Here is a 12,942-nt window from a genome sequence, read left to right as displayed (position 1 = left end):
ATGCTTCTGGTGTGACTTTAGCAATTTGCCTGGCAGTGCTGGGCCAGCCCAGAGTGGTAGGGAATCAGCAGCAACTATTTTCTTGTCATTCGGGTAAGATTTCTTGAAGGAAAAATAAGGTTTTACAGAGCTATCTATCCTCCAATATGTGTCAGAGACCATCCTATATATAATAGATGCTGAATAATATTTATGGAATGAATAATAAATGAGAACATACTTTTGTTCCATGCCTAGTGTTTTCTGTTTTCAAAAGAAGCAATATCCAACATTTAAAAGAGAAATTTCCCTCACCAAAACATTTCTTCGAACTGTATCAAAATAATGAAAAATTTAAAAAAACACATCTGTATAAGTGGTAACAGAACACAAAGTGATAGTTTAGAATGCAGTGAAATTACTGTATAAAATTACTATTCAAATCATAAAGTTGTACAGGATTAAGTTACAAACTGAATTGGAGAGAAGAAAATGTCAGCCCAGAAAGAAAATATCATGGGCATTTTAAACTAACATTCAGAAACATGTGATGCTCTGTCTGTTCTGTGAGATAAATTTACTGACCCTTGTTTCATTCAACGAATATTTCTTTTAGTTATACAACTGGCATTTTTTTTTGTTTTCTGTGTTTGTCTGGATTGATTATTTGTTTGCAAGTAAACCTCTGCGTCCATCATCATCACAGAGATTGCTTCATTATTCAGAAAATTTTCAGGCATTTTGTGAAACATTTTAAGAAGAGAAAATCATATGGCTTAAAAACACATTCTATTTATATGGTACTTATATGACATATATGTTATTTATATTTATATTATATATATATGTATGACATATATGTAATAAAAGTCATTTGCAAGTTAAGTGATCAAAACATTCTCATTCTTTATATCTCTACCTCTCAAAAACATTTCACAAAAACTTCTTCAGACATGAATGCAACTTAACACTTTTCTTTCTTTAATTCACTATCAATAGTTAGCTTCGAACTTCTAAGGAAAAAGGAGGATTCTGTAGCCTGCAAGTTCCCAATTATATGCACTAATGGAATGGATAAGAGAGCATCTTCTGAGACCCTTATTTGCTAAAAAGAGAATATTATTTAAGTCACCCAAGGCAGTAACATTGAATCGGTATTTCAGAAAATATTATTAATATAAGAATTAACATGAAATTTTGAACTGATTAATTACCTTTGGGTAAAATTAACTGAAATAAAGGAAACACAGCAGACATTATGCCCCCCAAATTCACCCTTTTAGAGTTTTCCTAAATTCATTTTAATAGTATTAATTTGCCTAAATGATAAACTCATTTGCCCAAATCAACATACTTACTTTCAACTCTTCAGTAGAATTTATAAATTCATTGGAGATTTGTACCTAGACCTATAACTATTTCACTTTAGTATTTTTTTCCTTTTATGGTAATAAATTATAAAAGAGCAGTTTTCATAGCGCATATAAAGGACAAAAGCCAATTACTGAATATGAGTTGTAACTAAAAGTACAGGTTATTCAGAATTAAAATGGTTTGTGGTTTATATGAAAGCAAAAATGGTAATGATGCATTATGCTCCTACAGTTCTGTTACATCACACTCATACATAGACCCAGTGCCATGAGTTCTAGCCGAAGATGCAAAGGGTATATAATGGAAGGCAACAGCACACTAAAATGTTAGTATAAGAAGAAATGGGAGTAAAACGAGTTGCATTTTAGATAACATTAGATATAAAATATGATCTTAAACTAATTGAAATCTGTATTTGTACCAAACACATGATTGGTGAGAAGAGATTGGATCTATGTTAGAGTTACTTGAAAAAGAAAAAAAATTCTCTTGTACCCACAGATTTCAGCCATTCCCTTTTTTTCCTTTTATCAAAACTCAGTTACTAGTGAGAAACACTCACTTCAGGATTCAGCTGATTCATGTTGTCCCCACACTTTGGTCCAGACAGAAATAGGTCATTTTGAGTACTTCCTAGAATAGCAGACTGATGGAAAATAAACTGTCCCTGAGAAATCATTAGGACAGAAATTTAGGACAGATAGATTTAAGTATCTCACCAAGAAGCTGTAATACTTAAAGAGCTCTAAATTCTTCAAGGGTCTAAAGGATAATTTTAAGTTTCAGGGCACTTCAAAGCTAACACATGCTTTTGACATTTCTTGGTCCCCCAAATGGGATTTGGTTCAGATCTGCATCTAGGACAAGATAATCCAATGCAGTGAGCTCAACTTTTGACTCCAGTTGAGACTCCAGCTGACTCCTTGTCCAAACTTGAGAAATGGAGACTCTGGGGAGACTGAAAGGAGATAAATGACACGCAGCACAACAGCTTCTTATCTTCCTTCCTGACAGTGATTTTGGTGCATTGGAATCACTGGAGCCATAAAAACACTTGTAGCTAGGGACATATAATTCTGGGAGATATCAGCTATTTATATTAGATTCTACCTAACCTATTCTACCTATACCTTAGAGTTACTTTATTCTCCATGCAGAGCTCTACAAAAGATTTGGTTCTAGGTTAATGTTACTAATAACCATTTACCACTTCCTGTGAACTAGGCGCTGCTCTAAGTCTTATATCATTGATTATTTAATTATCACAAAAATAGAATGTAGTCTAATTTTTCCCACTTTTCAGATCTGAAAGTTAGGCGAAGAGAACATAGGTAAGGTAACCAGAGAAACTGATTAACTGGCCCAACGTGGATCCATGCTACACTTATCTTCTAACAAGTAGAAGACTGTTGATTTGAGCCCAAATGATCAAGCACCAAAGTCCATGTCATCAACTACAGTACTGCTTCTCAAATTTGACTACTGTTGTACATGATAACTCTGGAGACAGAGTTGGTTTTGAAACGTAAAAATTTGATTTTAGCCTATTTGACATTGGACTCTTCTGAGACACCTCACTTTGAAGAATACTGTCTTTAAACTCTCACATGTTGTATGCTTTTACATATAACATGTATTTTTCTAGTCTAGTCAAATATTTTGACTATTTGTCTGGATTGTTACTTACTTTTTCCTTTACTGGTTGTTTTCTAGAGACTGGGTAAATCTGTAATCATGTTTTAAGAGGTGTAGGGGTACTGATATAAACTTTATTTTAGCGTAATTTGAGCTTTTATATACTCTGCTGTTATATACCTCGAATAGCATATTTTATTGAGGACTGAGATATATATCATTCATACAGCTTTTACAAATTCTATTATACTATCTCATTTAAATCTTACAGTGATTCTATAAGTTTGATCAAAATTGTACAGATTAGAAAAATGTATACCAGAAAATTAAGATAGTTCACCCAAGTTCACACACAGTCACTAACAAGAGCATAGTCAATATATAAACAAAGACCTGTAGGAAATGATGGAGTAAACTAAGCAGAAATTTGAAGGATGAGCTTTCAAAACAGAAGGATCGGGAAAGCAAAGATGAGAGCATGTTGGGCCTGATCTAGGAGCAGAAGAAGTCTAAAGTGACAGTTTTGTAGTAAGCAAAGAAAAAAGTAAGGAATAATGAATGAAAAGTAAGTAAGGTTTTCAGTAGTAGAAAACCTTATCTTGTAGCCCATTGGAAGAAAACATGGTTTTACATTTGAGCAACATGGGATGCCATTGACAATTTGGAGTAAAAGAGTGTCATGACCTTCCCTGAGTTGTAAAAGGATCAGTCTGGCTGTTTTTTTAGCACATTGCTGATATATCAAGTGTGGAGAGTTAAAGAACCAGAGGAGTCAGATGAATCCAAGGTTTTATGCTTCAGTAATGATAAAATGGATTTTCCATTTGTTGAGTTTAGGAAACCTCAGGAGGATATTTGGGGGAAGATCAGGAGTTTTGTTCCGAGTATAAATTTGGGATGTTTATCATTCATCAAAATTAAGATAAAAAGTTAGACATAAAAGTTGGGAGTACAAGATAGATATGCAGGATGAAAAGTTTCAATTTCTGAGTCATAGGCATTTAGATGGTATTTAAAACTCTTGAGGCTGAATGAGACCTTCAAGGTGATCAGTGTAGACAGATAGGAAAGATACAAGTACTGAGCAGCAGGACATTTAAATGATTAGAAATCAGGGAAATGCAGAGAAACCAACACAATCAGAATAAGCCAGAGGAAAGAGTCAGTGATCTAGGATGAAAATCAGGAGAGAATGATGATCTGGAGCCCAGGGAGCAAATATTCAAGGAAAATGGTCTGAGAAACGATGACACATGTCACTACTAGGTCAACTAAGATGAGCAAGGAGAATTGACCATTGGTTTTTAGCAACAGGGAACAACTTAATAACATAGGAACATTTTGGAAAAGTGGAGGCAATTTCTGATTAGTGTGGATTTTTGAGAGAGAAGAAGAAGAAGAGATAAATTAAAGATCAATATAGACCTTTGAATCTTAACTGAGATTTGCTCTTGGTTTTCAGACTCCTGTCTATTATTATGACTGGATCTTCTGTTTTATGGGTACAATTTTGAACTCTGATGTATAGATATTGCATACCAGTATATAAATAAATATTGATAGAGGTTTTCTAAATATTCTAAATATAGAGGCTTTCTAAATATTTTATTTATTTGGATGATAGCAAGTAGAACAATAGTGGTTGTGATATTACAAGTTTATGTCCTAGAAATAACTAGCATTATAAATGAGAAGCTATCTCAAACTTTTTAAATATTGGGAATCAGACCATTCAGAGATAAATTATTGAACCGAGATTTTTATATTATTAGGATTAAAAGGAATGACATTCTCCCTTAGCCTTTTACTTAATTTTCTTTTGTTCAAATACTTGTGCATCAAAAACTTTCATTGCTTATGTTGGTTAGATTATATCTTTTAGTTTTTGAGTTAAATTACCCACATTCACTTATTACACACTAAGCAAAGTAGCAGTTTGTCCTCAGATATCTCAGAGACAGTTTCAAGGAACCTCTGACCTAACTTATATAGGAAATGATATTCACGCATGTCACAGTCTCCAAAACTATGAATGTCATCTTTATTTAAGAAAACTAAAGAATAAATATTTAAAATAGGAGCATACTTTTATATGAAAAAATCACTGTGCTTTATTTTATCTGTTTATAGATGAATCATGTGTGGATAAATTGTGGATTACATTTATCTTTTGAAACTTACTACTTAAAGATGTAAGAAAAATCAGTGTGACATTTGAATACACTTTGAAGTACTTTCAAAATTCAACACTTTACAACATTTATCTTTCTTTTGCATCAACTGCTTTTTAAATTGTATTTCTCTAGCAACAGCATTTTTGTTTTAAACCAATTTTCCTTTCCTCTTATTTTATTCCCCCCCCATTGTATTTTTCTCTCTTTCTTCACAAGGACCAAAATATTTTCTGTCAAAGGTAACATAACACCGTTCTAATAAATCCTTGCTGTTTGAAAAGAATGATAATGACTTTGATCACTGTATTTGTATAATTAAGGTGCAGGCTTTTGCTTTAAAAAGAGTTCACCTCTTGCATTGAATCTGGGAGGACATGAAGCATTTACCGAGATGAGTACTCTGTTGGAAGGTCCCTGGTCTCCTTTGGTGTTGCATCTATCTATGTCCCCAGACTGCTCCTCCAGTGTTCCAATGACAATGATTAGTGGGACCCCCCAACGAGTTGCAGATGGAATGAGGCACAGCGATAAGGCAAGCTGCCTCTCAGATCAGCAGAGAGAAAGGCCTTCTTCACAGGAAGCCCAAGAGGAAGCCATTTAAACAAGTGTGCAGAAAATATTGGGGTAATTACCAAGCACCAGGAGGGGGTCTCAGCATTGAGAATGGATTCAAAAATTCATTCAGCAGATTAATTGATGTTTTCCCTGCAGCTTGTCTTTGGAAATAATTCCCATGGAAATTCACAACTGAGACTGGGGAACTATATTATAAAAAGATATTTTCATTAGAGCATATATATTTACTAATGTTTGAACCACATTTATTTCTGCCAGAGAAGCTCTGACGCTTTTGATCACTCAGCCTTGCAGTTTTGCTCTCTAAAATAAGACTCTTGCAACTACAAAAGCCAGAAAACCTCGATGCGTGAGGATGTATTATAAGAAGCTTCTTAAAGTACTCTGATTATTAGAAATAGCTAGGCAAGCTTTTTGTGACTATTTTTTCCTAACATAACAGACTTGATTGCCATTCTGATGTCCGATTCATCTAGAAGAAAATTTGTTGTGTGTATTTGAGCAGGAAGTGCCCTAAAGGAGGAGGACTGGCCTCCCCAGTCCCACAAGGCTGCTATAGTGGAACATCAGTAATATGACAGATTTGTTTCTGGGGAGAAGCAAATCAACCTTTGCCTCCTTCTTTCCTAACCAGCTGGCAAATAAAGGACCTTGACAGCAAAAATACAGAGATAGCCACTTCTCAAATGTACCGGTTTAGAAAAGATGTCAAAAAGCAAAAATATATGTGTGTGGGCTGTGCCCATATGTATATGGCACAGTGTTTATGGAACACAGAGTTAGTCTTAAAAAGGGCACACCTTTCTTTTGGAAATATTGTTCTATCATTTTGAAAAATTGAAAGGAAATTCTGTTAAAATGATGTCGCTGTATTATCATTGGCATCTCTGGGAACACCTGTTTATTATGTCCAGTTTAATTGGAAATTGACTTGGAATAAATTAATCTGAGTATCCTCATTGCAGTTGTCTGCTTATGCATGTAATGATTCTAGGGTCACTTGGGAATTTGAGACTGTGGATATCAATTCGTCTGAAAATAGGTGGTTCACCTTTCCCATGAGGAATGCATATGCTGTTCCCTTCACCTTGAATGCACTTCCTCTCTTAGTGCACCTAGCATGCTACACACATGCAACTAGAGCTGTATTATGACTTCCATGGGCCCCTGCCACTATAGAAAAAATTTTAAACTTATGGTTCACAATCACATTTGTATAAAGATGAGTATATTGATTTTACATGTTAATACATTTTCTTCTATCTAAAAACTTACTGTTTTCTGACTTAAAGGAAATGAAAATATTTTCTTGTCCCCAAATGCACTGTGTGTCCTAAGCATTATACCTTTTGTGCCTGATAGATTGGTAGGTCCTGCATGCATCAAGTCCAAGGTAAAATATTAACAGTTTTGTGTAAGTTCCTATAGCAGACCTGTTGAAGGCCTCACAACAACTATTTACTTCCTTTCCTGGCTTATAGATCCTGGATTTTGTTTAGGGTTCAGGCAGTAAAGGCACAAGGAGCAGACTACCCCACCCCCACCCCTAGGACAAAGGAATAGGCCATGACTGGCCCACTGCCATCTTGGAAATTCTCCCTTTTGTCAGTGAGGGGTCAGCCATAAAAAGGTTTGGGCCCTCTGTTGATCATAAGGGCAGACATGGTTGAGCAGACTAATGGAAGGAACCTGAGTACTTGATAACATTGTTGAACCACCTGAGATTCTTTTTAAGTTACGTGATAGACATTCTTGGTGTTTTTGCCTTGTTTTAGTTCAATATTCTGTTATTGGTAGCTTAACCAATATATTTTCTTTGCACTTCCTAGAGATGTAGGCATGTTTCTTTTTTAACCTTAGGTGTACGTTGCACATTCTATCATCATAGTTTCACCTTACTGACTAATTAATGTTTAACATAACAATGTCTCCACTAGATGGTAAACTCTGCCCAGTTCCTTGGATAATCTTGCTCAAAAAATATAGAATTATTTGTTTAATTAGGAAAATGGAGATTACTAAGCTGTATTTTTCTGAATATGCTTTTTCCCCCTTAATTAAAAGTCAAGATGGTAGTGTTTTGATACCTTTACCATTCTTAAATTGTTAGCAAGTTCTGGGTTGTAATTTGCCTGAGCCAAAAAAACATTAACTTATTTAATTTCATATTCATCCACTTCTCATATATTTAGAGCTCTGTTTGTTATACCCTTTCCATGACTAAAGACCAGTAGCCCAGTTACAAAAGATGTAAAGAATTAAGATTGGTAGTGATGTATTCTCTGTGCCATCACTTTTATCCTTTACTATATACTCAGTACCCAGTACCTGACTAAAGGCCTGGCATATACTAGAAATTTGGAAATAATTTTGGTTGACTTAATTTTAAACCTCATATTATCATGTATTCTCAACAATAGCTCTGTTCAGTCTTTGTTACCCCAGTTTCAAATGACCAGTCTCCATACCTTTTTCTTTTTTCCCTAGCCTCAAGCTTTAACCTTTGACAAGGTCTTAATAGAGCAGTACTACTCTGAAATTTTAAAGCAATGTGCCCATATTTCCCTCTTATGCATTTTTGATAGGTTTTGTTCTATTAGTCTCTGTCAAGATTGGCTTGCCTCTGCTAATGCCACTTACGAGCATCAAGTGGTTTTGAAAAGGGCCTGTATTTCTTGTCATTATAGAAAGGGCTAAATGAAGTTAAGAGCTATAGGTTGGCATGTGAGGGGTGACAAATAAGATAAGGGCGTCACATTACTCTCACACCGTTTTGTCCATTTCCCTAAGGAAAACATGGCATACACCATAGAAACTTAGGGTCACACTGGGGTATACCAATCTATAGGACATATGCCAAAACACTCTGGATTTACGAAACTTTCTAATCCTCAAATGCTATTGGATTTGTACCAGACCGCTTCAACTGAATGCATTCTCCAGGACAGATTCTTCTTTATTCATGTCTGTACTTCCCATTCAGCCTCCAGAAGTTCCTTGTTTCCCAGCTCTTGTTGACTGGGTACTTGAACCTCAATTCTTCCCCTCACAATCTCCCTCTCTCTTCCTCTCTGTTCTCCCCTCTGTTGCCAGACATGACTCTTCCTGGTGATAGTCTTTGAGAACTGACCTATCTAAAAAATACAATTCAAATTTAGGTGGCTTGGCCCAGAAAATCCTCTTTTATCTCACTTACTGTCAATATGCTACAGTATCAAATAGATGAGCTTGATTTCCAAGCCTTGGGGAGATTAGCTGCATTAAAAGTTATGGCTTCTGCATAGCACAGGGAGATCAGCTCGGTGCTTTGTGACCACCTAGAGGGGTGGGATAGGGAGGGTGGGAGGGAGACAAAAGAGGGAGGAGATATGGGGATATATTTATATGTATAGCTGATTCACTTTGTTATACAGCAGAAACTAACAACAACATTGTAAAGCAATTATACTCCAATAAAGATGTTAAAAAAAAAAAAAGGAGCTGGGACCCAGTGGTCATGAAAATGTCTTGTCCACCTTGGATTATCTGTATTTACCTACATTTACATGGGGGAGAATTAATTTCTACCCATTTTGTTTAATTTATTATTACTTTGATGTTTCTGCCATTTTCTGTGAAACCTAATTTTAACTGATATGGTTTCTGAACTTAAAAGGAGACCAACTGGTTCAAAATCTCTTGGTTTTAAGGTTCAGGCGGCTTGCCAGTCTTTTAAATTTCCTAAAATGCTTTCATTGCCTGAAAACTGGGAAAATAGAGGGACATTAAAAAATTAGAATTGCAAAAAATTAATTAATTAATTAATTTTAAAAAATAAAAATTATTGCTTCTATAGGAAGAAGTCTGGTACCAAAGTGTAATAGCTGTTCAAACTAAGTATTAAGGTCAATAGATAACCTCCCTGGAGATTCTGGGAACAGGTTGGGGGGATAGGGTAAATATGGTTATATCCATGTCTGGGTTGGGGTTTTAACTTAAGTGTGTAGCTCAAAGTCTATTTACATAATTAATCACTGAAAAAATTAATTACAGCTAACATTTGTGCACTACTGAATAAGGGAAACCTGCTAATTTACAGTTCTTAAACAGTGTGCTGTTTATGACTCTGCTCAGTAATCAACTAACTGCTGACGATCCAAAGTGGACAATCATGACTTGCTTCGAAACACCAGTGAAATTTTAGCATAATGGTGACACCAATGTTCAATGTATCCTTTTGTTTCACTTTTACATTTTAAAAATTAACTTGAAAAATAAGATTTAACGGAGTTCAATAACATTCTGACTCATCCAATTCCCTTTGTTGTTTTTTTCCTGTCAGAATATCAATATCTAAGAAAACATTAACAGAAATGAATATTGGCAGGTACTAATTTGTTTAATGCATGGAGTAAACACAGACACATACAGTGGAATAAAACAACAAAGAACAAAGGCATAAGTACAGTGAATGAAATTCCCAAAGACTACTATAAATGTTTAAGTTACTAGGAATAAAACATTTTTGGAGAAAGAGTCTTTAAGTAAAGATGTAAAAATGTCTCAAAATATTTGGAAGAGACGAAAGAAAAACATGCGTCTATTAAAAAGTCAGAAAATATTGTAGATTTGATACATGTATATTGGAAGTGAAAAAATAAGTGAGAAAGTACTGCTAGATTTATTGATTAGTCTATAAAGATGTCAGTAATTCAAGATAATACAGTATTAATAACAACAAAAAATAGGTCTCAAAATAGTTCCAAAAATACTTAAGGGGAGGCTGAATTTAAGCTAACTGTCCACTCGGCAGATCAATCTTTGGGCAAAATGCTCTTAAGGAATGTGGGTTTGGGTCATTGTTTTTTAAGAATTGATTAGACAAATATGAATTGGACTTTCTGAATATACTAATAGTAAATACTTATAGGATACTTGTATTTCATAACCTTTGCTTCCACATATGTAAGGATTTGGGACATCTGACTGGGGAAAGCAAATTGGGCAGGACAAATGACAGTGGGCTGGCCAGTTTTTCCTGTTACCCTCAGGGGTTATCTTTCCTGTGCCTGATTCAATTTTTAGCAATTTGGTTTAAACCTTAAGTTTCCCCAGTTATGGCACCTATAACCTCTGTTTTCCTTTTATTCATTTAAATATCCCAAAGGTATGAATTCATAAGCAGCCAGTTTGGTTTTCATACACTTCCTTCTTTTTTCTCCTTTTGCAGCATTTTAAATTATAAGTATTTACTTGTGTAGTGCTTCTATTGTCCTTCTTTATCCATTTACCCTTTGAGAAGCTCTGGCTTTGGAGGCTATTTCTTTGAAGGCTTTCGTATGATTTAATATAATATAGGGTGCCAGGTATTTTTCTAGAAGGGAAGATTAAAATTTCCAATTATGCTTCAGTTTTTTTATGTCCAGATTTAGAATTAGAAGAACTATTCTCTTCACCATTTTCTTAACTTAAAAAATCAATAAATAGTCTAGTCGTGAATTTACCAGTGTTCTGAGTAATTTGTGTAAATCTCCACATACCAATCTCAGACCAAAAAATAAAAAAAAAGAAAGAAAACATTTTTAGTGTTAAATTCTAAAATCAGCGGGTGATGGGTGAGAGAATACTTGCTTAAAATGTACAGAGACAATGATGGGCAGTGCTCTGGTTCAAGATCTAAAATTCTTAGAATTTTGTTGTACTTACTTATCTCCATCCTGAGGAGAGGTATAAGTTAGGCAATTTCAGTCTGATGCCATTAAATATTGAATTATCTAATTCTTCCTTTCTCACCAAGCAACAGACCTATTGATTATAATTTGATTTCCCGTAATCATGGGAAAAATTAATTGACTTGAGGATATAGTCATCTGGTCGTATTCTGCATATTTATCATTTAAAGTAGCAAATTGAATTTTGTTCCTTTATAAATACTGTACATCTTTTCCTTTTTGTTCACTTAAGCAGCCATGGAGAGAGAGATGGATATAATCTTGGGAAGCTGCCAATGGCAGTTTCTAAGCCTGCAAAACTGAAGCACAAAGTTTGGACCAAAATAAATTAAAGCAGTGCCATACTATTAAATATCTTGGAATAGATCCATGTGGTTTTGTATGAAAATCCTCCATCGTTGTGCATCATAAGCTTTTTCTATTTGCGACCTATATGAGTGGTGGTTGTTTTATTTAACATTAAAATGTCTGGGTCAGAATTACTTCTTGCCACTGCATAAATTTGTGATTTTAGGAAAGCCTACCCTGTTACTATATTAATGGTCCATAGTACATTCCTTCTGTTTTTCTCTTCTGTTCTTCTTAAATACCTCCTGCCTTGTTTCAGGCTTTTCGTGGCTCTATGGACTTCCCAGGTATATAGAGCTATCTACCACCCCTTTCAACACTCATAAGCATATTCAGCTAAGCCTTGCTGATATCTGTGTGTATTGCAACTAATGAGGAAAATCAATTTGTTTGTTGCCAGTTTTAGTTTATTTGTTCTTCAATGTCCACTATCACTTAGTCTGTTTATTTTCAGCTTATGATCTCATTTCGTACTTATAATACATCTGATCTGAACTATTTTAGTTTCCCACCAAATTTATTGGTGAAATGTTATTATCCCTCTGCATAGAGGGCCATTCCATTCCCAAAGCAGAAGCAGGAATGAGGTAATATTTCCAGGCATTCTATGTATTTTTCTCACATCCCACCTCAAGAGAGAAAAAATGGCATTCATTGACTCCCATTGTTGAGTCAATGTGTTAAAGAACAGTACTCATACATAGGCCAACTGCTTGATGCCCTCTCCCTCTCTCTAACTTTCTCTTCACAGCTGCTTCTTCTGCAATTTAAAGGTTAAATATAATTCACAGGGTGGACTGGTAGACCACACATTTTAAACCTTATCCAAGGCTGCTTTTTCAATCCAGCTTTAACACCAATAAAAATCGTATATTATTTATATCCTCATTTAATTCCTATATCTCTTTCTCAGTTGGTTCAAAACATGAAAGAAAGAAGTGTAAATATTAAGTAGTAATTCTCAAAACAGCCAACATTTCAAAAATACATTCTAATTGTATTATCTCACTATCACAATCTTTATATTAAAATGTACACTTATAAAAAGTGTAATAAGAAATGTGTACATGATGAATTAACTTTATTAACAGGAAACAACTTATTAAGTCATTGGTCAATTTTCAAGTTCACTGATTAGACTGTTT

The sequence above is a fragment of the Orcinus orca genome, chromosome 4 (genome assembly GCF_937001465.1).
Source record: "Orcinus orca chromosome 4, mOrcOrc1.1, whole genome shotgun sequence".
Taxonomy (NCBI): domain Eukaryota; kingdom Metazoa; phylum Chordata; class Mammalia; order Artiodactyla; family Delphinidae; genus Orcinus; species Orcinus orca.
This window is presented reverse-complemented; position numbering follows the sequence as displayed.